Here is a 26418-nt window from a genome sequence, read left to right on the forward strand (position 1 = left end):
ATGGAAATCAAATGTCTTGTATACCTTTCAGTGTTTGCTTGCTCTTATTGAGAACCAATCTAGGTATAGGTTGAAATGCCTAAGGTCAGATAATGGGGGTGAGAGTGTGTCTCAAAAGATTTTGAGTAGTTTTGCAATGAGCAAGGTATTAAGCATTAGTTGACCACCCCCTACATTCCTCCCCAAAATGGTATTACTGAATGCATGAACAAGACAATTCAAGACATAGTCCGTAGTATGCTTAGCCAGATAGGCTTACCCCAACACTTTTGGAATGAGGTAGTTACTACTACTGTACACTTGATTAACTAGTCCTCTTACACTACTATTGATTGCCAAGTTACAGAGTAGGTATGGACTAGGAAACCTCCATCATATACTCATTTTTGTGTCTTTGGTTGTGAGGCATTCTACCATGTTCCCAAGGACAATTACAATCCTAGATCCATTAAATACATCCTTCTTTGTTATGGAGATGTAGGTGAGATGGGCTATTTGCTATGGGATCCACATGCTCACAATGTCATCCTCCATAGCCATGATATCATTTTCCATGAGGAAAAGATGCATAAGCAACCTAAGCAGGTGGTTAAGGTATGTAGGGTGATTTCTTAGGAGGAGCCTCCTGCTCCCGTACAACCAACTAGATAGCCTACAATAGCTGATGCTCCAGTGGCAAGACCCACTTGTTGTGCAAGATCTAGTCTACTTTGAGATACTCTATAGAGTTAGACATCTGCCTAAGCACTTTATACCCTCCATGGATTATGTCCTAGTGACAAATGCAAGTGAGTATCTCTCTTATGATGAAGCCATGAACAGAGATGCCAGTCACTCATGGGACATGGCTATACAGCCATGTTACCAAATTTTAACTCCTTACAAACTAACCATACGTGGGATTTAGTTACTTTGCCTAGTGGTAAGAAAGCACTGCCATGCAAATGGGTATACAAGTTGAAAAGTATCCTTGGACACCGCAAGACCATTATAAGGCTAGATTGGTAGCTAAGGGTTTCAAGCAAGAACATGGTGTTGACTTTGATGAAGTCTTTTCTTCTATGGTCAAAATGATGATCCTATGCTTTGTACTAGCATTGGTTGCTCAACTAGACCTAAACCTTTATCAGATGGATGTAAAGATGGCTTTTATCCATGGGGACTTGCAATATGAGATTTATATGTAGCAAACTAAGGGCTTTGAGGAAAAAGGCAAGAAATACTTAGTGTGTAAGTTGTGAAAGAGCCTTTATGGCCTTAAGCAGGCACCTAGGGCATGGTACCACAAGCTTGATGCTTTTATGCATACGTAGGGATATAACCATAGTGCTATGGATCCGTACTTATACACGAAGAAGGCTTATGATGGCAGCCTTATGATTTTGGTACTCTATGAATATGAGATACTTATTGGTGGGAGAGCTCATGATGGAGATGAAGGATATGGGATAGGCATCTCATATTCTTGGGATGCGTATCACGCATGATCACTCTAAGGGACTCCTTTATCTATCACAAAAGGAGTATATCCAGAAAGTCCTTGAGCAGTTTCATATGTAGGATGATAATAGCCAATATCCTTTATCTGTCCACAAAAGTAGTATATCTAGAAAGTTCTTGAGTAGTTTCATATGCAAAATGGTAAGCATATTAGCTATCCTCTACCTTCTCGTTTGAAGGTTAGTCATGCCAATTGTCCAAAGTATGATGAGCAAAAGGGCAAGATGGCCAACATCCCTTATGCATCGATCATGGGCAGTTTGATGTATAGCATGATATCCACTCATCCTCACATAGCATTTGCAATAGGAGTTGTGGCATGCTATATGGCTACACCTGGAAACTGGGATGCCATAAAGGATATCGTGAGGTACTTGGAGGAGAGAGCAGCTATGTGTATATATTATGGTGGCTAAGATACATGAGTCATGGGATACATTGACTTTGATTATGCAGGACATGCAGACTCTAGAAAGTCCACCTTTAGCTATGTCTTCATCTTTGTTGGAGGTGTTTTTTTTAAAATGTCTAGGATGTAGAAATGCATGGACCTCTCTACTACCGAGGGAGAGTATGTTATAGCCACTAAGGCTTGCAAGGAGGCTTTCTAGTTAGGCCCTCTAGTGTAGACCTTGGTATTAGTGATGTGGTCCCTACACTACATTCGGATTCTATGAGTGTTATTCAGCTAGCCAAGAATCCAATCTTCCATGCAAAGACAAAACACATTGAGGTGCATTACCCCTTCATTAGGGAGGTTGTTGAGGATAGGTCTGTTGACCTTATCAAGATCTCAACTGACCAAAATCTTGTATATTTGCTCACAAAAAGTCTCTCAGTGGACAGTTTTTGCCTTCCTTAGAAAGTTAGCCATTGGATGAGATGACAACTTTCGTCATCCTGTTTACTTATATACATCTGTACTTTATCACTTTTTTCTTATTCTCTCCTCACTAGGGGCACATTTGTCTTTAAGTGGAAGATTTTTGGGTGTAAAGGCACATGTGCCTAGACACCCGTGTATTACTACATTGATAGTATCTGCACACTTGTATATTGTAGGCGGTGCACTCCCATCACTGTCACTTCATTCTTTATTTTCTCAATGACATTTAAATAAAGGGAAGGTCGATCACACATTATGACTGTTGGATTTTTCACATCATCTCTCTCTCTCTCTCTCTCTCTCTCTCTCTCGTGCTTCTACTCATGTGCTTCCACTCTCCCTTCATGGACATATCCATACATGGTAGACCACCATAGTCCTCTACTTGTTGAACTTTCTTAATTGTAACATCTATGTGAAGTAGCCTCTAGCAATACATTGATGAGCTTCTTCCATGACCACATCTTTCTCCATAGGGAGAAAAATCATTGATGTACTCCTGACAATGTTTTATGGTAGAGCTAGCCTAGGACGAATTCAAAATGCTAGCCAATCATTTGCAATGTTCCATCGGAATACGGTATGGGACTTGTCATGAGTCTAGCAAGACCAGAAATTCCTTGTACCACATCCAAGGGGGATTGGGTGGATCAGGGTTCTAGGTTGTCAGCTATTGCATGAAATAGCTAGACATATGGAATGTCATCATCTACTCTAAGAGCAAAGCTTCTCTAGAATCAAGCCAAGAAAGAAAATCTACAATTACATGTTGTACTCTAGGTCTATATATGACCTTGAAATTGAATTTGTTGATAAATGACAATGATGTATGCTCCATGAAGAGATGTCCTGAATCCCATATGCACAGTGGAAGACAAAGGGGACCATCATGAGCCTATAAAGTGATGTACCTTCTTATCATTCAATTATGAAATACAACTGTACTTTGTCCTTTCAATCATAGTCAATATCATACTCAAGATTGTGTTTATGAGTTTAAGCTTCCATCTTGGAACCTAATTCACTTGAGTAACAGTTGGTCTAATCTATGTTAGAAAACATTGTCTTTGTGTTCCATCCGCCATAGCCATGCTCTAGATCCATGCATTTCAACATGGTATCAGAGCTCAGCTAAGCATTGCCCAACTTAATCTAGCTCTCCTCCTTGCTCTCTCAAGCTTTCTTAACTTCAATCTAGCTCAATGCTAGTTTGTAACCTCATTTTCACCTCTACCCTCATTCCAGCTTTCATGGCTGCCATAGCCAGAATAGGAATTGCAACCTTTTGAGCACTTGTATCTCTTTCTACAGGCATTATCTCTTCACGCTTTCTTCTGGAGTTCTCTCCTTCAACTCTCTGCACCCCTTCCTAGCACATCATAGTAAGACATTGCGTGTGCCCCAGCACTGGGCATTGCAAAAATTTTAGCTCATTGCCAGAATCACGATTGCAAAATGTTGTACAGTGTCTAATCTCCCCGTACGCGCTATTGGAGGGATTTTTGTCAAAAGGTCATATCCATCGGGGATCAGATATAGAAGGAAGTAGAGATAGAAGATGAAAGAGAAGAAAAAAAATAGACAAGAGGTAAACACTACAAAGACAAAGAATAATGAATCGAATCAATATGTATTGATAGAACCTGAAATCCCTTGCCTTGCACTACTTAGAAGAAATCTCCAAGTATTAGATCTCCTGGAGCTCCCTTGTAGACCCAAAACGTGCATCAAAACAACAGCTTTCTCTCTACTACTTGGAACCCAAATCTGATGGCTCCGTTGGCTCCAAAAGGGGGGTAAACCTCCAAGACACCTCCTCTAGAATCTCCCAGTTCACTCCTTCTTCTTCCAGTTCAAAGTGTTGTTTTCAACCTATCAACTGCAATCGCGATATGCGCGATTTCACCCATCTTTCTTTTTTATGAAAAATCCCAAAACTGGCTAAAAAAGTAACTTGCTTTCTGCATGCCATCCTAATCTAGAAGCTTTCCTAACTTTTTAGGATTTTTTTATAATACATAATATCAAAATGGGCTAAAATTGTTCAAAAACCTAGTATTTTTTAACCATCCATGCCACGAACACTAGCACTAATGACTCAGATCACATTAACTCTCTACATCAATAAGAAAGTTGGATGATGATGCACTCCACAGTTTTTCACACTATGCCCACGTAGTGGCATGACATCCACCCCCTTTGAACCTGCACATCCTCTGGTATGCGCCAAAATCCTAGTTGTCACCAGACACCAGATTCTGAGTCTTCCTCATCGTCTACAACCATATCCTTTGCTTCTTCATCTTCCATATCTTCCTGGCTAGCCCCTATATCATGGCCACTATTTTCTTTCAATTCTGGCAACTCATAAGCCGTAGATTCCCACCTCTTGAATAATTTGATTCTTTTTCCTGCTACTAGAAGTTTTATGGCTATCCCATCCATCTCATTTAATGAATGATTAGCATTGTCAAACACATGTCTTTCCACATAGGGTTCAAACCATCTTTTGGAAACTTTACGCATGGCACTATGCTTATTGTCTAAACTCCTATCATAAACCAATACCCAATCCCTATCTTTTATGGTTCTTGGCCTCAATCTATGTCTTTTGTCAAACCATCTCTTGTTCTATATCCTTGTTTCCCTTAACTTTGCAACTATTGCCTCTATGTCTTTTGACTTTCTTTCCAACTGTCTAATGCATAAGGCCAACAACTCTCGATTCAACTCCTCTTCCCAAGGTAGCACACTTCATGTGATTGTCATCTCTTCTATCGGCATGATAGGTTTTTGACCATACATCAATTCAGCAGGCATATATCCTGTAATAGCACTATGTGTTGTTCTGTCAACCCACAAAGCATAAGGGAGCAATCATAGCCACTCTTTTACCTTCTCTCCACATGCTTTTGCCAATGCCTTCACAATAGGTGGATGACCTCTTTAATTTTTTTCATTTCCGTCAAGGTTATAAGCTGAAGTTAAAGCAAGCTTTATCCCCAACTGTGCAAAGAAATCATGAGCTTCATCTGCATCTAGTTCACCCCTATTTGCAGTAATTTTTTCCACACAGCCATACCGACAAAAGATCTCTTCTAAGAGAAAAGTACACACGGCATTTGTTGCCTTAGTATGTAGATCTCTCCCTTCCACTTGATTAGTTAAGTCTTTATGGGAAAGTACAAGATATCTCATTTTCCAAAGACCTGTAGGCCTCGTGACTAAATCCACCACCCACCTAAAATGAAGAGACAATGGATATGTGGGCTGCAATCCATCCCAGTGTCTCACAGATGAATACATTTGACATGTCGTACATATTTTCACAAAGTGAGCAATATCCTTATACATACCCTGCCACCAATATCTTTCTTTGATTTTTGAAAAAGTACGCAAGCACCTCTATGGCCAGCGCATAAGCTTTCATGAAATTCTTGCATAACATTTACTTGTGAAGCTTTGTCCCCCAAAACTTGCAATGGCATACCCTATTTCATTTTAGCATGTTTCCATAAGTATCCATCTTTTAAGAAAAACCCATAGGCTTTCCTCTTGATCTTCTTAAACTCCTCATCTGACTATTCATCTCTCTTTGTTAATGTACTGAGGTATTGACCAATTCTCAGCCACTCTCCTGCATATTTGTCTTCCATAAACACTTCTACACAAGATACAAAACATCTAAAGTGTCTTCTCTTTGTTGTCCAAGCTTCTGTTAATGCTATAGCAACTCCTTGCATTGCTAAATTCACTCTTACAACATCATTTTTGATCACAAGAAAGTCATCTCCTTCCTCCTCATCCATCATCCCATCTTCATTCTCATAGCATACCCAAGATAACATGTCTGCCACTGGGTTATCTCTTCCTGCAATATGCTGAAATTCAAGGTTCAAAGATTTGATGTATGCAATCCACTAGAGCATAGCAATGTCCAGGGTAGCACAACTAGTAATCATACCCAATACTAGCAAACAATTGGTCTCACTGACTACACGAGCATCCATAAAATACTCCTTATCACATTTAAGGACTGTCACAATTTCCCATAATTCTCTTTTTACCAGTGGATACCTTCTCTGTCATTCAGTCAATAATTTAGCACCAAAGCAAATTGCATATCTTTTCCCTTCCTCATCATCTTGCCCAATTACCCATCCAATCCCGATTGGGCTTGTATCAACGGTAATAATGATAGGCTTTCCATGTGAATAATCATCATTTCTCAATGTAGGTGCAGATTTTAAGAGTTGCTTCAATTTCTTCATTATTTTTCGATGCTTCCTTTCCCAATGAAATATTTGACCTTTCCTTAGAAACTGATATAGAGCATCAGCTACATGTGCAAAGGGAGGAATCCATATCAAATAGAACACACATGCACCCAAGAATCTACGCACCTGCGATACATTCGTGCATACATCTTACATTCTATCAATCCCATCTATTTTTGTTGGTGATGGTCTTCGCCCATAGAGCCCACACATATGCCCAACAATCAAAACCCCTTCAACTCCAAAGACATACTTTTTTCCCTAGAAAGAGTTAAATGCACCTCTTCTAGACGCGTCAAAATCCTCTCACAATTCACAATATGGTCTGCAACAAACTATTTGCATCCATGAGCATCCATCTCTTTATTCTTTTCATCCACTGCACACCCTTTGATTGGAACATCATCCAAGAAGAGCATTGTCAATTGTGGTATAAAATCCCTGAGTACCTTATTCATAGCATTTGTCATATGTGCCACTGAGTTTGTTGCACCTTGCGGGAGAGTACACATGTGTACTAACCCCAAGGGAGTCTTCATGGTTGTGATATCCATGCTTTCAACCACAAGGTGAAACTTATCATACCTCGAGTAAAGATCACCCAAAGAATAGATCGCTTTGCTTGTAAAAGCCTCTGCAAATTCATCAACCACAAGACCTGCACCCACATTTCTTATGGTCACTTTATTGACCGGTTGCATGTCTTGAATAAATCTCAAAGCTCCATTCTTTTTGGGCACAGTAAACCAACGATTTGAGTACGGGACTGAAGAGGACTCCAAGATCTTCATGCGAATCTTTTCATTTAGCAAATCCATTAGCTTTGGCAAGTAAGCTTTAGGCACTGGAATCGGCCTCAAGTTCCATGGTACATGTGGCACAGTAAATATCACCATAGGAGAGAACATGCAGATCCACACAACCTATTTTAGTTGGTTGAAATGCAAATTCCTTTCTATGCCTAGCCAACATCTACATAAAATAGTCTCTTTCAACAGGCAAAAGAAACCCTTCTGCACCAACTTCCAATTCTTGTAATGCTTAAAATGTAAACTGATGACCTATATCTTTAGGATCCCATAAGCTTGGCTACCTTGACACTTTTTCATATAGACCCTCACTTTTTGGTGGAAGCAGCAAAGCAATTGGTTTCACCTTTTTGTCAACTGTATTATACTTTGTCTCCACAAGTGCTTCAGCCCATTGTAATCCTTTCTTTTGAGTAAACAATGCTATAACATCATATATATCCAAAGAACATATTGACAACACTCTATTTTTAGCCTCATTTTTTGCATGTTTAGTTGCTGAAATTTCAGCCGTAGTGTCATTAATATTCATCCCATAAAAGATGCCTGAAATGCCTTCATTTTCAGCTAACAGTCCCAATGCTTTCAGTTCCTTAGTAACCCGTTGTAAAACCCACTCCTAAAAAGTCTTGCGCGTAATCAAAATGGTGTCTTCAATGTAAAATTATTCCCTAAGTGTCTTCTTTAAAGCTACCTAGTCAGTATCCTGCATGTATGATTTAGTAATTTGCGCTTTTAGTTCATGTACAGTGATTCGAGCAAAATACTAGCTCCATGCAAGTTGAGCCACTCCAAAGAATTCCATCTTTTGAGCATAGGTATATACATATGCAGATACATTCCTGCCATTGAACAACTTTATCTCACGCTTAACTGCTTGCAGAGAATTCATCATAACAGTTTTTGTTTAAGCAGAAGCTTGCATCACCTGTTGTTATTGTTGTACTTGCATAAGCATGTTCATGTTCTGCACTAACTACTGCAAAACATCACTAGAAATTGTGCTTGAAGGTTCTTCCATCTTGTCTTTCCTTCTAACAACCTTTCACGTTGTCGTGCCGCTACATGCACACCGTGTAAAAAAAAATCTAGAGTGTGGCTATCTTATTGATTTAGAGAGACAATACCATTTTAGACATTAGTATTAGTGTCCATGGTTCAAAATATTAGATTATTGGACAAGTTTAGCCAATTTATGATATTTTAGATATTATCTCTTGTAAAAATCCATAAAACTGTAGAGAACTTCTAGATTATGATAATATTTAAAAGAAAACATGTAGCTTTCAGTTAATTTGAGAGGATTTTATGTAAAAAGAGGATTGGCAAAATCACGCGACACAGGATCGTTGTTTTTAGGCAGTGAACAGCACTCCAAAGTGGGAGATGAAGAAGAAGTGATCTGGCTGAATTATGGGGAGGTATCCTGGTATTTTACCCCCTTTTGAAGCCAATGGAGGCATCAGATTGGCGATCTGAGCAGCATAGAGGAAGGTATTAGTTTATACATGTTTTTGTCTGCAAGAGTTTTATCTTCTCATAATGCAGGAATAAACTGACAAGCTTCATGTCTGTTAGTATTCTTATACATTTTCTATTTCTTTCTGTGAGTATTCTTCTACGTCTTCTATTTCTTTGAACCCCTTCTCTTCCGTGGGTTGATTTGGGGCTAATATCTTCAGTCATATTCAAAGAATTAGCTACATCAGTGTTCTTTTAATTCATTTCTTACTCTGTAGAAGTCATCTTGTCAAAATATGCAAGTATTATGCGCCCCTATGACATGGCAATGTTTGTAGATCATTCATAGATGCTTTGAGTTGAATTAAGAGGAGCTTTTTCTCTTATTTCTTGTCTATGGTAACTTATCCTTATCAGGAAATCAATTTGAAGCTCTCTTGAAGCAAGTCTCTTTGCCCTACAAGCCTTGTAATAGACTCATAACCTTTTGTCACTAACAGTCTACTTTGAATGTAATCATGCACAGTTGATTCATGCTATGGCATCATGTATGAATGATGGGATGCAGAATTATTTATGATACATGACAGCATATTGTACTTGATTTTATAATTTGTGATTGCTCTTACAGTCAAGAAACAAGCTTGATTTGAGTTAGAACTTATAAGATAATACTCTTGTGATCTTTGCTAAGAACATGCAGTTGGACGCTCTATTAAGATCTTCAAGAACTTGGCTTGAAACCTTCAACCCTTCTCTTATCTCTACCATCTTCAGAGTCTAAGCTCTTGAACCCCCATACATTCTTCTCTCTCAAACCCTTGTGATTGACCGTGAAGTACCTCTTGAACCTTTAAACATTCACTGTAATCTACTTATCTCTTGAAGACACATCTCTATCTATCTTGTCTAGTTTTCTTGCCAAACCCCTCCGGTGGTGACCTTCAACCCTATGCGTTGCGACAATGTCGGGTTCACCAATGTCGAAAGGGTTTTTGTCGAAAGGTCATATCCACCAAGGGTCAGAGATAGGAAGTAGAGATAGGAGATGGAAGAGAAGAAAAAGAATAGACAAGATGTAAACACGACAAAGGCAAAGCACAATGAATAAAATCAATATGTACTGATAGAACCTGAAATCCCTTGTCTGGCACTACTCATAAGCAATCTCCAAGCATTACATCTCCTGGAGCTCCCTCGTAGACTCAAAACGTGCATCAAAACAACAGCTTCCTCTCTGCTACTCGAAACCCAAATATGATGGCTCTATTGGCTAGAAAAGGGGGGTAAAACCCTAGGACACCTAATCTAGAATCTCCCAATTCACTCCTTCTTCCAATTCAAAGTGTTGTTTTCAGCCTGTCAACTGTGATTGCAACGCATGCGATTTTTCCAATCTTTCTTTTTTATGAAAAATCCCAAAACTGGCTGAAAAAGAAACTTGCTTTTTGCATGCCATCCTAATTTAGAAGCTTTCCTAACTTTTTAGGACTTTTTACAATAAATAATATCAAAAATACTCTAAAATTGTTCAAAAATCTAGTATTTTTGAACCATCCATGCCAGGACACTAGCAATAATGACTCAGATCACATTGACTCTTTACATTAATAAGAAAATCGGATGATGATGCACTCCAAAGTTTTTTACACTATGCCCGCGTAGTGGCATGATAGTGCTGTTGGATGCCTTGTAACCATAGGGCTTTGCAAGCTTGGTTCATAAGCTTCTTCCTCACCAAAAAATTCTTCATATGAGTGTGTCTACAAGTTGCCCCAAGTGGAAAATCAGTCACCTAGTTGTTTAACCCTAATTCCACCATAGCCACTTCAACTACAAGCTCATTTCCCATCTCACTCTCTCACTGTTTGCAATACACTAAGGTTACTACCACTCAGATTTACTCAACTTCTACCAAGGACAATCTCCAAGAAGAAGATTTGAAAGTTCAAGCATCAACTATCAAAGTTCAACATCAAACTTCCACCACATAGTATCTCTTGATACTATCTAGTGTTGTTTAACACTACTATTACTTGTGTCTCTTGACACGTTGAGGTACAACTCTTTTGCTGGCTGATTTGCTACTGATCAAAAATGGCAGAGCTCGAACAAATAGCCAAGTTCAATAGAGATGTCTTTCATGCCTGGAAGGAGAAGACCATGTACCACCTTATGCGAAAGGACTTATGGGACCTATTTGAGGATGATGCAGATAGCAAAAAGGAAGATGATGAAGAAGGATTCATTGAAGAAGACCAGCTCAAGACAAAGGAGTGGAAAAAGATGAACAACAAGGCTCTAGGCATCATTTCCTAGGGACTAAGTGATGATGTGCTACATCATATATCTAGCATCAGAGATGCTAGAACTGCTCAGGAGAAACTTAACTGGATGTTTTGTACCCAAGCAAAGAATTCAAAGGTAAAATTACTCATGCAATTTTATAAACTGGATATAAAAGATAGTGTTTCCATGACCATACACATTAACAAGTTCAAGAGCCTAAAAACCCAGCTTGCAACTCTTAAGAAGAATATTGATGAAGATGAAGCAATAGTTGTACTGCTTGTAAGTGTAAATAAGGATCCATATGATAATCTTGTGTCCACCCTAAGTAATGTTCCAAGTTTCTCACTTAAAGATATTGAACACTCACTACTTGATGGAGAAAGTAAAGTTAAAAGTAAGGATGTAAAGGAACACCCCAAGATAGTCTCTTGTACACCAAGGGCACTTATGGAGCAAAAGGTTGTTGTCAAGGACTCGACACCAACAACAACAAGGATTGGATTATATGCCATTAATGTGGCAAGACTGGCCATAAAGCCACAGCCAGTGAATGTTTCCACAAGAAAAGAGCACAGCAAATGCAGAAGAACCACTTCATGAATGAAGAAGAACAAGAAGAAGATGCTTCCGCTACCTCAACTCTGATAGATTGTTCTAAAGAATTTTCATTGTATCTTTCATATGTTTTTTCCATAGTGGATCTCTATTTTTCCCTTAGTGGATTTGCTTCGTAAAAACCCTTGCCAAAGATGTAAAGTTTCAAGCTTTAACTTGACTAGTTAGGCTGCCTATGAGCTAGTCTCCCAGGCCATGTCACCATGTAGGGGGGGCAAAAGGCAACAAGTGTAGGGACTTATCATTTGAGGGGGGGTGTTGAGATATGATAAATGGTGTATGCTCCAGGAAGAGATGTTCTGAATCCCATATGCACAGTGGAGAAAAAAGGGGACCATCATGAGCCTATAAAGTGATGTACCTTCTTATCATTCAATGATGAAATACAACTATACTTTTTCCTTTCAATCATAGTCAATGTCATACTCAAGATTGTGTTTATGAGTCCAAGCTTCCATCTTGGAATCTAATTCACTTGAATAACAGTTGGTCTAATCTATGTTAGCATGAACATTGTCTTTATGTTCCATCCGCCATAGCCATGTTCTAAATCCATGCATTTCATCAACAGAACTCTTGGAGCAAGAGAATCCATCGAGCCAGTCTTCCCATGATACTCTACTATTTGACCAAGTAGACCAAAGAAAAGTGATCCATATGAAAGATAAAGAAATGGCCATGTAGATAATGACGAAATTTCTTCACTGAATAGATCATTTCAAGGTAATTCCTTTCACTTATAGAATAATTTTTCTCAATTGTAGAGAGCCATCTACTAGTATAGAAAATGGGTCAAAATAAACCATTGGTATCATGTTGCATAAGAAGACGGCCTATTGCCATATATGAGGCATTCATAAAGGCATAAAAAGGCTTTGTTAAATCCGATGGACCAAAATTGGAGCCTTGGATAGGAATAATTAGAGACATCAAAATGCTAAGCACATCACCTCGTTCCATGTGAAAGATACTTTAGGTGTGTGGGCTAGCCGATTGAGAGAGGAATAGCTACGTGGGCTAGGAGGCCAAATGCCGTCCATGCCAATGGACTTGCCCTAGAAACCATAGCACTGCAATTTGAGAATTGGGTATTGGGACTTGCATGATGGCAACTACCTTGTTGGGATCCACAGTAATGCCATTACCAAAAATAATGGTGCTTAATACTTGGCAACATTCAACAATGTTCAATGGTGCTTCACACCTGATTCAGAATGGTGGCAACATTCAACTTTTTGTAATCTACAAAGATCCTTAGCTTCTTGTTTTTCTTGGAGATAATAGCATTGGGTCAGATGTGCTCTATCCAATCTATCATAGCAATGAAGCCAACTCACAGGAGCTAATCCAACTCTTCTTTGAATAATTTTGCCATATGTGGATTCATGCAATACATCTACATGCGGTGGACTAGCACAACATCATATTTGGGAAAAATATGGTGCTAATAAAATTGGAGATCCAATCCCTTCATTTTATAGTAATCCCAAGTGAAAAAATCTTTGAATTTTGTTAGGAGAGTGACTAGTTGGTCTCAAAAGTCAGGCTTGTTAGATATGCGCAATGCCCCACCCTTGTAACGTGCCATCAATGATCAATGATGTTGTAAGTCATAAGGCCTCCATTATGAGGAGAAGCCCTCATTGGGTCTTGACTTGTATGTCAGATAAGGTCTATATGACCAGATGACAAAAAGGTGACCTTTGTGGATTTAGCTTTTAGGTTAGATAGAGTAATTATGCATATAGCAACTTGAGGTACAATGCATCAAGTTGCAAGGTGTGGGAGTTATCAAGGACCCTTATTTTGGGGTTTCAGGGCCGCAAAAGCAGCCCCTGGTTGGGAGGATCTCAAGGGGAGCAATGTCCCTAGCCTGATGGTAAAGGAAATATTTCCTAGAATATTCATTGGCCAACTAAGAAATATTCATAATATGATCAGACATGCTAACTACACTACCTTCTTGGGCTATTGAAAAAAGGCCTGCTCGATTGAACATTCTGGTTTATCAAAGTGCTTCACATCAAGTATCACTTAGTTGGAGTTGGGTCATGGATTTGGTCAATAGCTAGTCAAGTTCAAGCAGTGCGTGTTACTAGTTGAGTTATGGCTTCAATCAATAGTGCTAATGGGCTAGATCTTAATTGTAATATTGCCAATTTTTGCCTCTAACAATACAATTAGGGAGAGAGATGAGCAATCAAATTGTAGTACACCCATCATCTACTTTCTATGTTGTAGGGTGCTTTCAAGTACCTTGGGCTTGGTCAAAGGAATAGGGTTCGAAAATTGAAACCCTAAAGTAGATGTTCAATGGGTTTGTCTTGTAACTTACTGATGCCAGGAGGCATATTCCATGGTGGATTTTGTGAGGTTTTTCAATGGATTCTGTAAAACTATATGTATTTGCCGGGGCTCGTACACAAGGTGGATTCCTTGTGCGAGAAGTTGATGGGGACGCCTGTCCTGTTCGAGTGACAGATTAATTTAATGTGCATGTGGGTGATTCCAAAAAATACATATTTAAATTAATGGATGTTTATGAGTTTAGAGTGCACTCATATTAAATTAAGGTTAGGACAGAGTTCCAACCTATTTAATTGTTTTGTAACTGAAGACTCCTAGGTATTCACTTTTGTGGGTTTTATCTTATTATTTTCTAACAATTTTGAATGCTTCAGTTGATGTGTAGAGCAGACAGTGGTGGCATTGGGAAGCACCCGTCGATGGCGTGTATTTAGATAATCTAGAAGAATTATTATTTTTGATGGGCGCGCGTCTTATCACTAAAGGCATGGCATCAATATTTATTTAGGGTGTGCTTATTTATTAAAGCACTTAACAAATATTTATTATTTTTGTATGGCATAGACACTCAATTTAAATATTTCATTATTTGACATTGTATTTGGGCACATCCCGATTTTTGGATGCCCAAATGCTTTACTCTTTATTTGGAAAAAAGCAAACACAAAAGCCAAAAGAATGCTAATTGTAAATTGGGCAATTTTTGAGCTTGGAGATTAAAAAATTTATAAATAGATGCCTTGTGAAGCGCTCACACAAGGCATGGGAGGAGATTGCACCCAATTGGTCTTTTTGTCTCATGTCGTGCAAACTCTTTTCTTGCTTAATGAAGCTTTTATAGAGTTCTTTGTTCTTGGGGACATTCCGGAGTTCACTATGCGTGCATACAACATCCGATTTGCGCACCAATGGTATTAAAGCGAAGTTGAGATGATCAAGGGCCTCAAATTGCTTACCATCTCACTTGAAGGAAAATCTCCTTGAACGAACGGGGTCTACAGGCAGTCTCGTGACGAACCCTCAATACCAGCATATTCCTGGCGGTGAAGAACCCCCTGCTGTGTTGTCAGATCGCAAAGGACCATTCCCAGGAGAGGCAAAGGACCATTTCTCAAGCTCCTTTGATAAAACATTCTCTTCTCAGAGAAACAGATAAGAAATTTCATTAAGTTTGAGTTAATAAATCTTAAAAAGATTAAGAAAGAGCTTAAGCTCTTCAAAATTCAACGTCGACGATGGTAGGATGTACTAAACGGTGATGAATTCAACGTGAAGATACCACCGTCCTGTTCAATTTCATAAAAACCATTAAGCTTTTTTATAAAGCTTAAGGTTATTAACCTTCCTAAAGCTTAAAAAATTTTCAATCTTAAACCTTCTCCATAGTGGGTGTTCACATGGAGTTTACCCCAAACCCGTTTCGAAACTCCAGCAAACCTCTGTTTACACTTGCACTTTGGCAGAGTTGATTTTCAGCAATAAGCAAACTGTCATATGCAGTCTATTTTTCACTTGGAAGAAGACCACCATCAATTGCCGTACCCACAAAAGAAGCAATATCGTAAAAGCAAAAGCCATTAAAAAAAAAAAGCAAGCCTTGTAAACCCAAATTTGAGCTACGCTCATCCTTCTAATGAGATTTCGAGTGTGTGAGGTTGTTTGAGATTTTTTGTAGGATGCCTGATCAAAAAATGGAAGATTTTATGGGCAAAGGTGATTTGCCAAAGCCAACTATGGAGCAAAAATTGGATCTAATTATGATGCAGCTTCAAGAAGAGCGAAGAGCATGTCAAAATTTGCAGGTACAACTGGCTACACTTCAACGATCCACTGTTGATCAAGATGGAGCACAACCTAAAGATGTTATTTAACATACGATTGACGCGACACTTGAAGCACAGTCTCTCAAGAAAGAAGCCAAGATAAGTAAAAGAAATTTCAAACTCCGTACTTTTAATGGGCAATGTGATGGCAAAATTGTTCTTGCTTTCATCAGTCAGCTTGATGATTATTTCATGGTGGACTATTTTCCGCAAGAGTGTTGATTGTCCCTCTATTTGGGAGGCCTTTCAAAAGAAAATTTTGCAAAATTTTCTTCGACCTCAATTCCTTGAAAAAGCTATCAAACGCTGGGATCTTCTGCAACAAAGAGATTGTGAATCCATTCCGTAATACATTGAGCATTTCTGGAGTGCCTTACTACAACTTCGAATGCTTGATGATGTTCCTGAGAGGCGATCTACAAGCGCAAGTTATGTCTGGTTTGCTTGGTCACATCTATGCAGAAGTGAATATGTTCAAGCCAAAGACTTTGGAGGATGCAATTTCTCTAGCACATGATGTTGAAGACAAAATTCGTGGATGAGAAAAGTGACCACAATAATTTTCGACTAATGGTAACTATGGTACAAAGCAATTCAATTCTAAATTCCAAAAATTCAATCAAAATCACTTTGTTCCTTCTTCTTTATGTAAATCCTGGACTTGACCCCCTACTTTACCATCAAACACAAATTCAAATCCTAAGCCTTCTCTCCAGCCAAATCCCAACATACCTGAATTTTCAGCCCTTACCAATAATGTTTCCAAAGCAAAGCCTATAGTTTGCTATAAGTATCAACAACCTAGACACTTAGCAGTGAACTGTCAACCCAACAAGCAAGTTGTTCAAATCAATCACTCGGGAGCGACTGAAGACGAAGACCATGAAGATATGCCAGAGTTCACTGAAGATGATCATGTTATCGGCAATGCTTCAGATACTTTACCAGGTATGCCAAATACTCATTCATTATTAACGATGAAATGTTTTTTGCATGGTCAAGAAAAGATCATTTTACATGATGATGAAAGCACACAGGATTTTATTTCCATAAAGTTGGTAAAATAATTGAATTTATCTACTATTCCAACTCATTATCGCATAAAGATCACATTCTTAGGCAGTAGATACAATGGTATACAAGAAGTTCATGATTTAGAAATTAAAATTGGTGATTATGTTGAGCATAAAAATTTCTTGGTTATGCCTTTGCAAGCTAGTGATATTATTTTAGGAATTCCTTGGCATCACAAATATAATCCCGATATAGATTATTCCACACATTCCATGAAAATTGATTCTAACAGAAAACAAATCACATTACATGGATCGCAGACCTTTGATAAATTTCACTTGCTTAATCACACACAGGCTAAACGTGCAATGAGAAAAGGTAGCAAATCATACTTAGTATGGGTGAATGAAATTGAAGCTAAGAAAAATCGGATGCATCCTAGGCATGCACAAATTCTTTCACAATTTAAAGATTATTTTGCTGCTGATTTACCACCTAGATGTCCTCAAGATCATAAAATAGACTTAATCACTGGTTCTCAACCACCATGTAAAGCACCTTATAGACATAATCAAATTGAACAGAAAGAAATCCAAGCACAAGTTGAAGAACTATTGAACCGAGGACTCGTTAGGACCAATAGTTCTCCTTTTGGTGCACCTGTCCTATTAGTTAAGAAGAAAAAAAATACCTATAGGATGTGCATTGACTATTGTGCCCTAAACAAGATCACTGTTAAGAATAGATATCTGATCCCTAGGGTAAACGACCTCATGGATAAACTACAAGGAGGCACTATATTTAGCAAGATAGATCTCAAACAATGGATATCATCAAGTACGATTGGATACACTTGACATTTTCAAGACTGCATTTAGAACTCAATTTGGTCATTATGAATTTCTTGTTATGCCTTTTGGTTTGACCAATGTACCAGCTACATTCAATCGTATAATGAATCATATATTTTTGAAGTATCAGAATTGTGTAATTGTTTTCTTTGATAATATAGTGGTTTTCAATAAGAATGAGAATGAGCATTGTGAACATCTATCTTTGGTTTTCAAATTGTTGAAAGAGAATCAATTGTATACTAACCTTGACAAGAGTGAATTTTTCGAAACTCAGATTGAATACTTAGGTCATATTGTTTCTTCTGATGGTATTCGTGTTGATCCTAAAAAGATAGAGGTAATTTTGAATTGGCCAATCCATAAAAATGTGCATGCATTATGTTCTTTCTTAGGTCTTGCTAGCTTTTATAGAAAATTTGTGAGAAATTTTTCATTGCCTGCATTGCCCTTGACAAAATTGTTAAAGAAAGGTGTTTTCGTATCATTGGTCTAACAACCAACAAAAGTTTTTGAATTTATTGAAACATGCTCTAACACATGCACCTATTTTGCAATTACCTGATTTTAATCAATCATTCTTTCTAGTAGTCATTGATGCTAGCAGATTAGGGATAGGAGCTGTCCTCATGCAAGATTCACATCCCATAGCCTATTCTAGTTGCAAACTTAAACCCTCTAAACTGAAGTATTCCACCTATGACAAAGAATTGTTAGTTGTAGTTTAAGCCTTATGTCAATGGAAACACTATCTAATGGGATCCAAATTTATGATCAAAACTGACAATAAAGTATCAAACATCTCCTTAGTCAGCTAAAAATTTCTGACCGTCATATTAAATGGGCTACTTTCATTCAAAGTTTCGATCCACTAATCCAATATCAACTCGGAAGAGAGAATGTTGTTCCTAATGCATTGAGTAGAAAACCAAGTATCCATAATATTTCTGTTTTATCTTTTGATTCCATTATTCTTCCTATGAAGAATACCTATGACCATGACCCCAGTTTTCAAGCTGATTGGAACAAATTAGCTACTAATAATTGGATTCCAATTGATTCTTTGTCTTATTTTGATGGATTTATGTTTTATGAGAAAAGATTGTGTGTCACTGTTCGATTTAGATCATTTGTGTTGCATAAAATTCATTGTCCTCCATATCAAGGCCATGGAGGTATTATTTCTACTTTAAGAACATTGGTTGAAGATTTTTACTGGCCACAAATGGAATTTGATATTTCTAACTTTATTTTTGAGTGTTTAATTTATCAAAGAGTCAAGCGACACCATGGTAAGCAATATGGTTTGTTAATGCCTTTACCAATTCCCGAACGTCCATGGAACATATTTCAATGGATTTTATAACTAGTTTGCCTAACACACAAGCTAATCATGATATGATTTGGACTACAGTAGATTGATTTAGCAAATAAGCATATTTCTTACCATGCAAAAAAACATTAACTGCATCTCAAGCTGCAAAATTATTTTTGAAGATTGTTTTCACTAACCATGATTTACCAAAAGTTATTATTTCTAATCGTGATTCTAGATTTTGTAACAATTTTTGGACTACTTTGTTTGCTAATTTGGGTACTAAGATTGATTTCTCATTTACATTTCATCCTAAAACCAATGGGCAAAAAGAAGCTACTAATAGTATAATCCTAGATCTTTTGCGTGCATACACAATTTTAAAACCACAAACATGGGATATACACTTGCATCTACTTCAATTTGCGTACAATAATACACCCCACACAGCTACTCAAAAAGCACATTTTAAAATCATTTATGGACATAGATTTCCTACACCTGTTACATAATTGTCGAACTAAGTTAAAGCTGCTGATGATATACCAATACGCATGTTGCTATTTTTGCTGAAGTTAAAGATATGATTGCGAAAGCCTAGCAATCATGCACTAAACAAGCTAATAAGAAAAGAAAATCCATGAGTTTTAATGTTGATGATTATGTTTGGTTACGCATTGAAAAGAGAAGATTGCAAAGTGTTGAGAAACACCCAGTTGTTAAGTTAGGACCGAGATTTTATGGACCTTTCAAAGTAATTCACAATATCAATGACAATGCATTTATATTAGAACTACCCCAACACTAGAAGATATATAATACTTTTCATATCAGTTTGTTTCGACCTTTTAGAGGCCAATTACCTCTCCACCCTATCTATGAAAACCCTCCTTTGTTAGAAGAAGAAACTGAAATACTTGAACCTGAAATTATTCTAGACACTGACTTTATGACCACTAGAACTAGTTGTAGATATTCTAGATATTTTTAAGTTTAAAAATCATCATGTTGAAGAAGCCTGATGGATGCATGCTCGCGAATGTTTGCTTCTTGAACCATGCACATGTGGAAAAAGCTATGAACACCACAAATGTGGTGTATTATGTAAGTGCCTAACTGCTCGCTCCACATTGAGCTAATAGCAATTGAGGACAATTTCTATCCCACCCTGGGGGCATGATGCCAGGAGGCATATTTCATGGTGGATTTTGTGAGGTTTTTTGGTGGATTCCGTAAAACTATAAGCATATTCTACAGTGGATTCTGTGAGGTTTTTTGGTGGATTTCATAAAACTCTATGTATTTTTCAGGGCTCATACACAAGTTGGCTTCCTTGTGCGAGAAGTTGACAGGGATGCCTGCCATTTTTAGGTGTCATATTAATTTAATGTGCATGTGGGTGATTCCACAGCCGGTGATTCCACAAAATACATTTTTAACATAATGGATGTTTATGAGTTTAGAGTGCACTCGTATTAAATTAAGGTTAGGACAGAGTTCCAACCTATTTAATTATTTTGTAGCTGAAGACTTTTAGGTATTCACTTTTGTGGGTTTTATCTTATTATTTTCTAACAATTGTAAATGCTTTAGTTGATGTGTAGAGCAGACAACGGTGGAGTTGGGAAGCACTGGGCGATGGCATGTATTCAGATCATCTAGAAGAATAGTATTATTTTTGATGGACGCGTGTCTTATTACTAAAGGCGTGGTGTCAATATTTATTTAGGTGCGCTTATTTATTAAAGCGCTTGACAAACATTTATTATTTTTGTATGTGCATAGGCATTTGGTTTAAATATTTCATTATTTGACATTACATTTGGGCACATCTCGATTTTTGGATGCCCAAACGCTTTACTCTTTATTTGGGAAAAAGAAAACACAAAAGCCAAAAGCATTGACTAACTAGATCAACTTGCATTGACTAACTAGAATCGATAATTCTTATACAAACATTTTATGCTTTCGTGAAGTTGAGTAATACATTTCCAAAATGTAAGTTACAACGTATCCAATCAAAAGTATGAGCTATCACCATGGCATCTATTATTGAAGGTATAATATTTGGGACATATCAAGTAGTTGCATGGCTATATCAATTCAAATTTGCAATACTATGCATTTGTGTTCTTATAATTCCAATTATCTTTATTTCTTGCAATAAAAAATATTTAAAATTTTGTATATAAGTAATTATTTCTTCATTCACTTATCATTTTATTATTTATTTAAATGGCACAATATCTCACATCTAATAAGATTGAGAATAAGTTTCTTTGCTTTCAATTGTGTATGCTCCACCATAATGAAAAGTAGCTATGCATATGAACATACATACATATTTTTTACACATTTAACTTTTAGTATGTAAAGTTTAAAGGTTTAAAGATCATCAACATTTTAACATATTCTTTTTTTATTGTTTCCATAATGACTAGAGCTCCTACTTATAATGTTTTTCCATCCCAGTTTAAAGGTGCAAGGTCATTAATTTCATACATTTTGGAGCCCAAATAAGCTCAATCCAAGAGCTAGACTATGACTTGTTTCTCGATGATTTCCAAAAGCCTATGCTAGTGGATCAAGTTCTTGGGAATTGCTTTATTGCTAGGAGGTATGCTTGTAATATTATTAAGTCTTATATAGTTGCCTTTGACGATTGCCTTATGCTTTGGCCAAGGATGTTTCATCCGTTGCCTAATAATGCATTAAGAGAACTATTTACTAATGGTTTGGGCCTCAATGCTAGTATCATTGTTACACTAAGTAATCCAAAAATGCTAGCTGAGGCCAAGGAACAAGCAATGCAATATAAGTACAATGTTCTAGCTACTTGGGAGAACTTTTGGAGTTTTTCTTGTATGATACATGTGCAAAAAGACTTTCAACACCTTTTCCAACAAAAAAGTGGAAAAAATAGAGATCTTGTAGATAATAAGCTCAAGGAGAAGGGTGTGCTTTTTATGCATCCGATTTAGGAGTTAAAATATCCTATGTGTTATGGCGAGGGATCTCAATTCCAATAGGTACAATATAGATATTGCAACACCTACATGTCCCTATAAGCATTAAAAAAAGGTGGATGAATCCATAAGAGGACCATGTGTTTTCCCAATGTATATAGTTCAAAATAGTAGACTACATGCTTCTAGTATGACTGATTTGAAAGAATTTTACTAGGAGAAAATGGAGAACATGGTATTGGAACTGGTGGTTCTTATCTTGTGTTAGCAAAGAATTAGGTTCTAGCCTTGTACAACTAGTCCACTTGAGTGAGAATGTGGATCATGATAATCAGGAGAGTATGTTGATTGCTAGACACAAGGCATGTCCAAAGTATGTATAGAGACCTAAAAGTTTAGCTACTAGAGAGGGCAATGTTGTAACTAGTGACTTAAAGGATGAGCTGGGTATATATGGGGCTAGAAAAGCCATTGGATACACCAAGTGTAGCTTGGTATCAAGATCCCTTTGAAATAAATTTCCAAGTGGAGGAGATTGTGTTATTATTTAGGGAGACATTAGTCCCAACTTGTGTAGAAATGTGCAAAGTTTTGGTAGAAATAGGTGTGGACTTGATTGTGATTTTAGGTCATGATGTTGAAGACTACAAGCCTAATCTCACAAATTGATATTGATCCATAGGCATGATTTTTCTAAATCATTATACATGGAATGATGGATGGAATGTATACTTTAGCAAAGAGAAGGTATCATGTGTTGAGATGACAAGCTCAACACATGCGGACATTAATGATGGACCGCTTGGTTAGATGGGTCCACACATCTACACTTAGCACGTCGGTGATCATTATGAATCTCACATGGCTACTGACTCATTACTTATTATATTCAGGTTGTTACACCTATTTACATCTGGCATAGTTATAGCGCCAGTCGACTAATATAGTCGGTTATGCATTGTTTGACTTAGTAGGACACTTTCCTTTATGTTGTATCTTATCTATACTTTGTGTATATTGTAAAGTGTGTGGAAGAAGAAGAAGAAACTAGCAAGAAAACGTTTTGGCATCCATCTCTCTTCTTATCTCTTGAGTGAGCTTCTCCTTGTGCATTTTGTGCGTGTTCGGCGCAGCATCTTGAGCAAGTCCCCCCACCACACGATTCTTGACATGGTATCAGAGTTGCACCACTCAGAGAGGCTGATTTTGAAGGCTGAAGTGAAGGAGAAGAAGCAAGGTTCGAGCAAGAAAGCCACGAGTAAGAAGCTCTCGCATCCTTCCACTCTCTCTCTTGGATAGTGCCTGTGGAGGCACCGGAAGCAAGGTTGAGCAAAAAATCTCAGATTGCTGTGAGATTTGGTGTGTGAGTAGAGCACTGTATATTCTACAGATGAACCCTTTAGGGCATTCCCGCAGTTATTTTGGGCATTTGATGCCGTTTCAGGCCCCGTTTTAGAGCTGCAAGGTTGCGGACAGCAGTTTCAGGGTATACTGTGATTTTGGCTGTATTGACCGAAAGTGGGTGCACAAGTTACAGATTGCGAATCTGTAACTTTTGAGGTGTTTGCAGGAAGAAAACATAAGGTTTATCTGTAAATAGGTTGCAGATTACATTTACTGTTGAGCAATCAGTGAAAAAGGTTGCTTGGTGTATTACTGTGCACGTGTTGTGGAAGATTGCAGAAGACTAGCTTGCTGTGCTATATCCTTGTTTGTGATAATGGCAGAGAATAGTGGAAATCCCATTATTGAGAAGCTCGACAAGAACAACTACCCTTCATGGAAGTTCCATGTGATAAACTTCCTCATTGGAAAGGGCCTTTATGAGTTTGTCTCAGGTGAAGAAAAGGAGCCAGAGCTGGGTATCCCTCCAACTATAGATGAGTTAAAAGCATGGAAAGAGTGGAATGCGAAAGACAAAAAGGTGATGTACTGGCTATCTGCAGTAATTGATGATACTATGCTAGGACATATCAAGAATGCAGAAACTTCACATGCAGCTTGGACGATTTTTGAGAGTATGTTTTCAGTAAACACAAAGGCACAAAAGATTCAACTCAAGCAAGAGTTGAATGACTTGAAGAAAGGAAAAACGTTTGTCAATGAGTATGTGTTGAAGGTGAGGAGCATTGTAGATGCTTTAGCAACGATTGATGCAATGCCAGATGATGATGATTTGGTTTCATCCACTCTGAGTGGCCTTAACAATGAGAAAGCATGGAAATCATTTGTTACTTCAGTGTATGTACGGAAGCCATTTCCAAATTTTGATGAGCTGATCTCTCTCATGATTATTGAAGAGATCAATATGCAGGGTGATTCGTCTGAAAGAAATGGTGAACAGGTCCAAGCATTTTACTCGAGTTCAGGAATGGGATGTGGTAGATCCTCTTCAAGAGGCCGTGGTACAGGATGTGGTGGTGATAACCAGCAAAACAGATTGAATCAGCAATTTGGCAATATGTAGGTTTCAAGAGGTCGTGGTAACTTTAGAGGCAGGGGGAGCTTTAGAGGAAGAGGTGGATGGCAGAACAGAGGTTCTAACAACTCTGGTATTGTTTGTCACTACTGTGGCAAAGCAGGTCATATTGCAGTCCAATGTTATGCTAAGAAAGATGATATTCGTAGTGGTAAGTTGCAGCAAGGAAAGTATACATCATCTTCACGAAAGAATGAAGACAAAAATGAACGTCTGTTTGTTATGCAGCATATGTTGAATGCTGTTACAGGAAAGGGAACACATGATAATGTTTGGTATGTTGATTCAGGTGCATCCAATCATATGACCAACCATGCAGAATGGTTTGGAGAGATGCAGGATTTGCAAAATGCAGGTTATGTGCAGACGGTGTCGAAGGGTTTCGAAAGCAATGTCGCAACTTCAGAAGTCCTTGATAAATTTCAGGATAAAAGCTCAATCAAGCGTGACATTTACAACCCTATTCAACTTCAATAGCTTCAGCTTCATAAAGGAAACAAATTTGATTTATAAATTGGCTGCTCAAAAACTGAAGTCCTTCACGTCCCTTTGATATGCCCTCAACTTTTTCTACAGTCTCCTTTGGTAGAACTCTTTTCAATTTTTTAACTAGAACAAAGTCTGATTAGCTACAGCACATTCTTCAGAGATTTGGTAAACATTTTGATGAGCAAGCAGCATGATAGAACATTTCTGTTTGCTGGTGGAGAGTATTAGGACTTCATGTGGTGCTGTGAACATCCTCAGACCTTGCAGACATGTTCAAAAAAATGTAATGTCCTTGTTGCAACATTGTTTGTTACAAAACATTCAGATCCTCTTAAGAATCGTCTTTTAATGTGACTGAAATCAGTGGCCTCTGTTTATACAAGAACTGAAGTCTCAAAGTGTTGTTTTTGATATTAATTCTTCAATAGCACTCTTGATGAGCTTAAAGAAAAGATACAGAGAGCACTTGATAGAAAGTCTGGACTGTTTCTGAGCAATAATCATCAATCAAAATCTCTCATTTTCTCTTGTCGTGATGTCATTCACAAGAGAAAAATTTTGTGTCTTCGGATTCCAGAAAGAGGTGTAGAAATTTATGCTGGTTCTCTGTCTTTTGCGACTCCAGTCCTCTGTCAAAAATTGTATGGGGGGGAAAGAGCACATCTCCAATGCATGTAATGACACGCTTATATGGGACTTCTTGTGCATAGTCCAGTAGGGCACCCACAGACTAGCCTATAGAGCCATATCAAACACAGGCAATCCTTCTTTTCTCCTTCAGCAACAGCAATGACATCAATTAATTCCTCTTCTGTAGGTTGGGAGCCAAAATTTTCTGTCCTTTCTACGGTTAGGGGCACCTCTTTTTTATCACTCCAGATGTAATGGCATTACCATTACTTAGATTATGTGATACTCCATTGGACTTGAGTCCTTGATTAGAAAATCCAGATGTCGGCTGCTGCCATATCCCCGTTGTATGGCCAACAATCAACCTCATCTAATAAAAAACACGAGTTCTGAAGGCGAGGAATATAGCAGCAAAGCAGCTGTATCTGAAAAAAAAAACGGGGATGAAAACCTAGAGGATTATTTGCAAGTCCAGATTGCTGATATCCCTTTTGAGGAACGCCAGAGATTACTTAGCGATGGCCGCTCTGCCTTTACTTCTGAGCCAAAGGAGAGAGCCATTCCCAAGCACTCAAATAAGAACAGGCCTGTGGAGATGAGAAGCAAAAAGTTTGTTCCCAGATAGAGGGAAGGAATTCAAGCACCCAAACCAGTTTACAGGGGTCCAAGGTTTGAACACCTGTGTGGCAGGTAGACGCCGAGCT

Source organism: Lygodium microphyllum, chromosome 29 (assembly GCF_053477565.2).
Source record: "Lygodium microphyllum isolate KBCC chromosome 29, Lygodium_microphyllum_v1.1.10, whole genome shotgun sequence".
NCBI classification, from domain to species: Eukaryota; Viridiplantae; Streptophyta; class Polypodiopsida; order Schizaeales; family Lygodiaceae; genus Lygodium; species Lygodium microphyllum.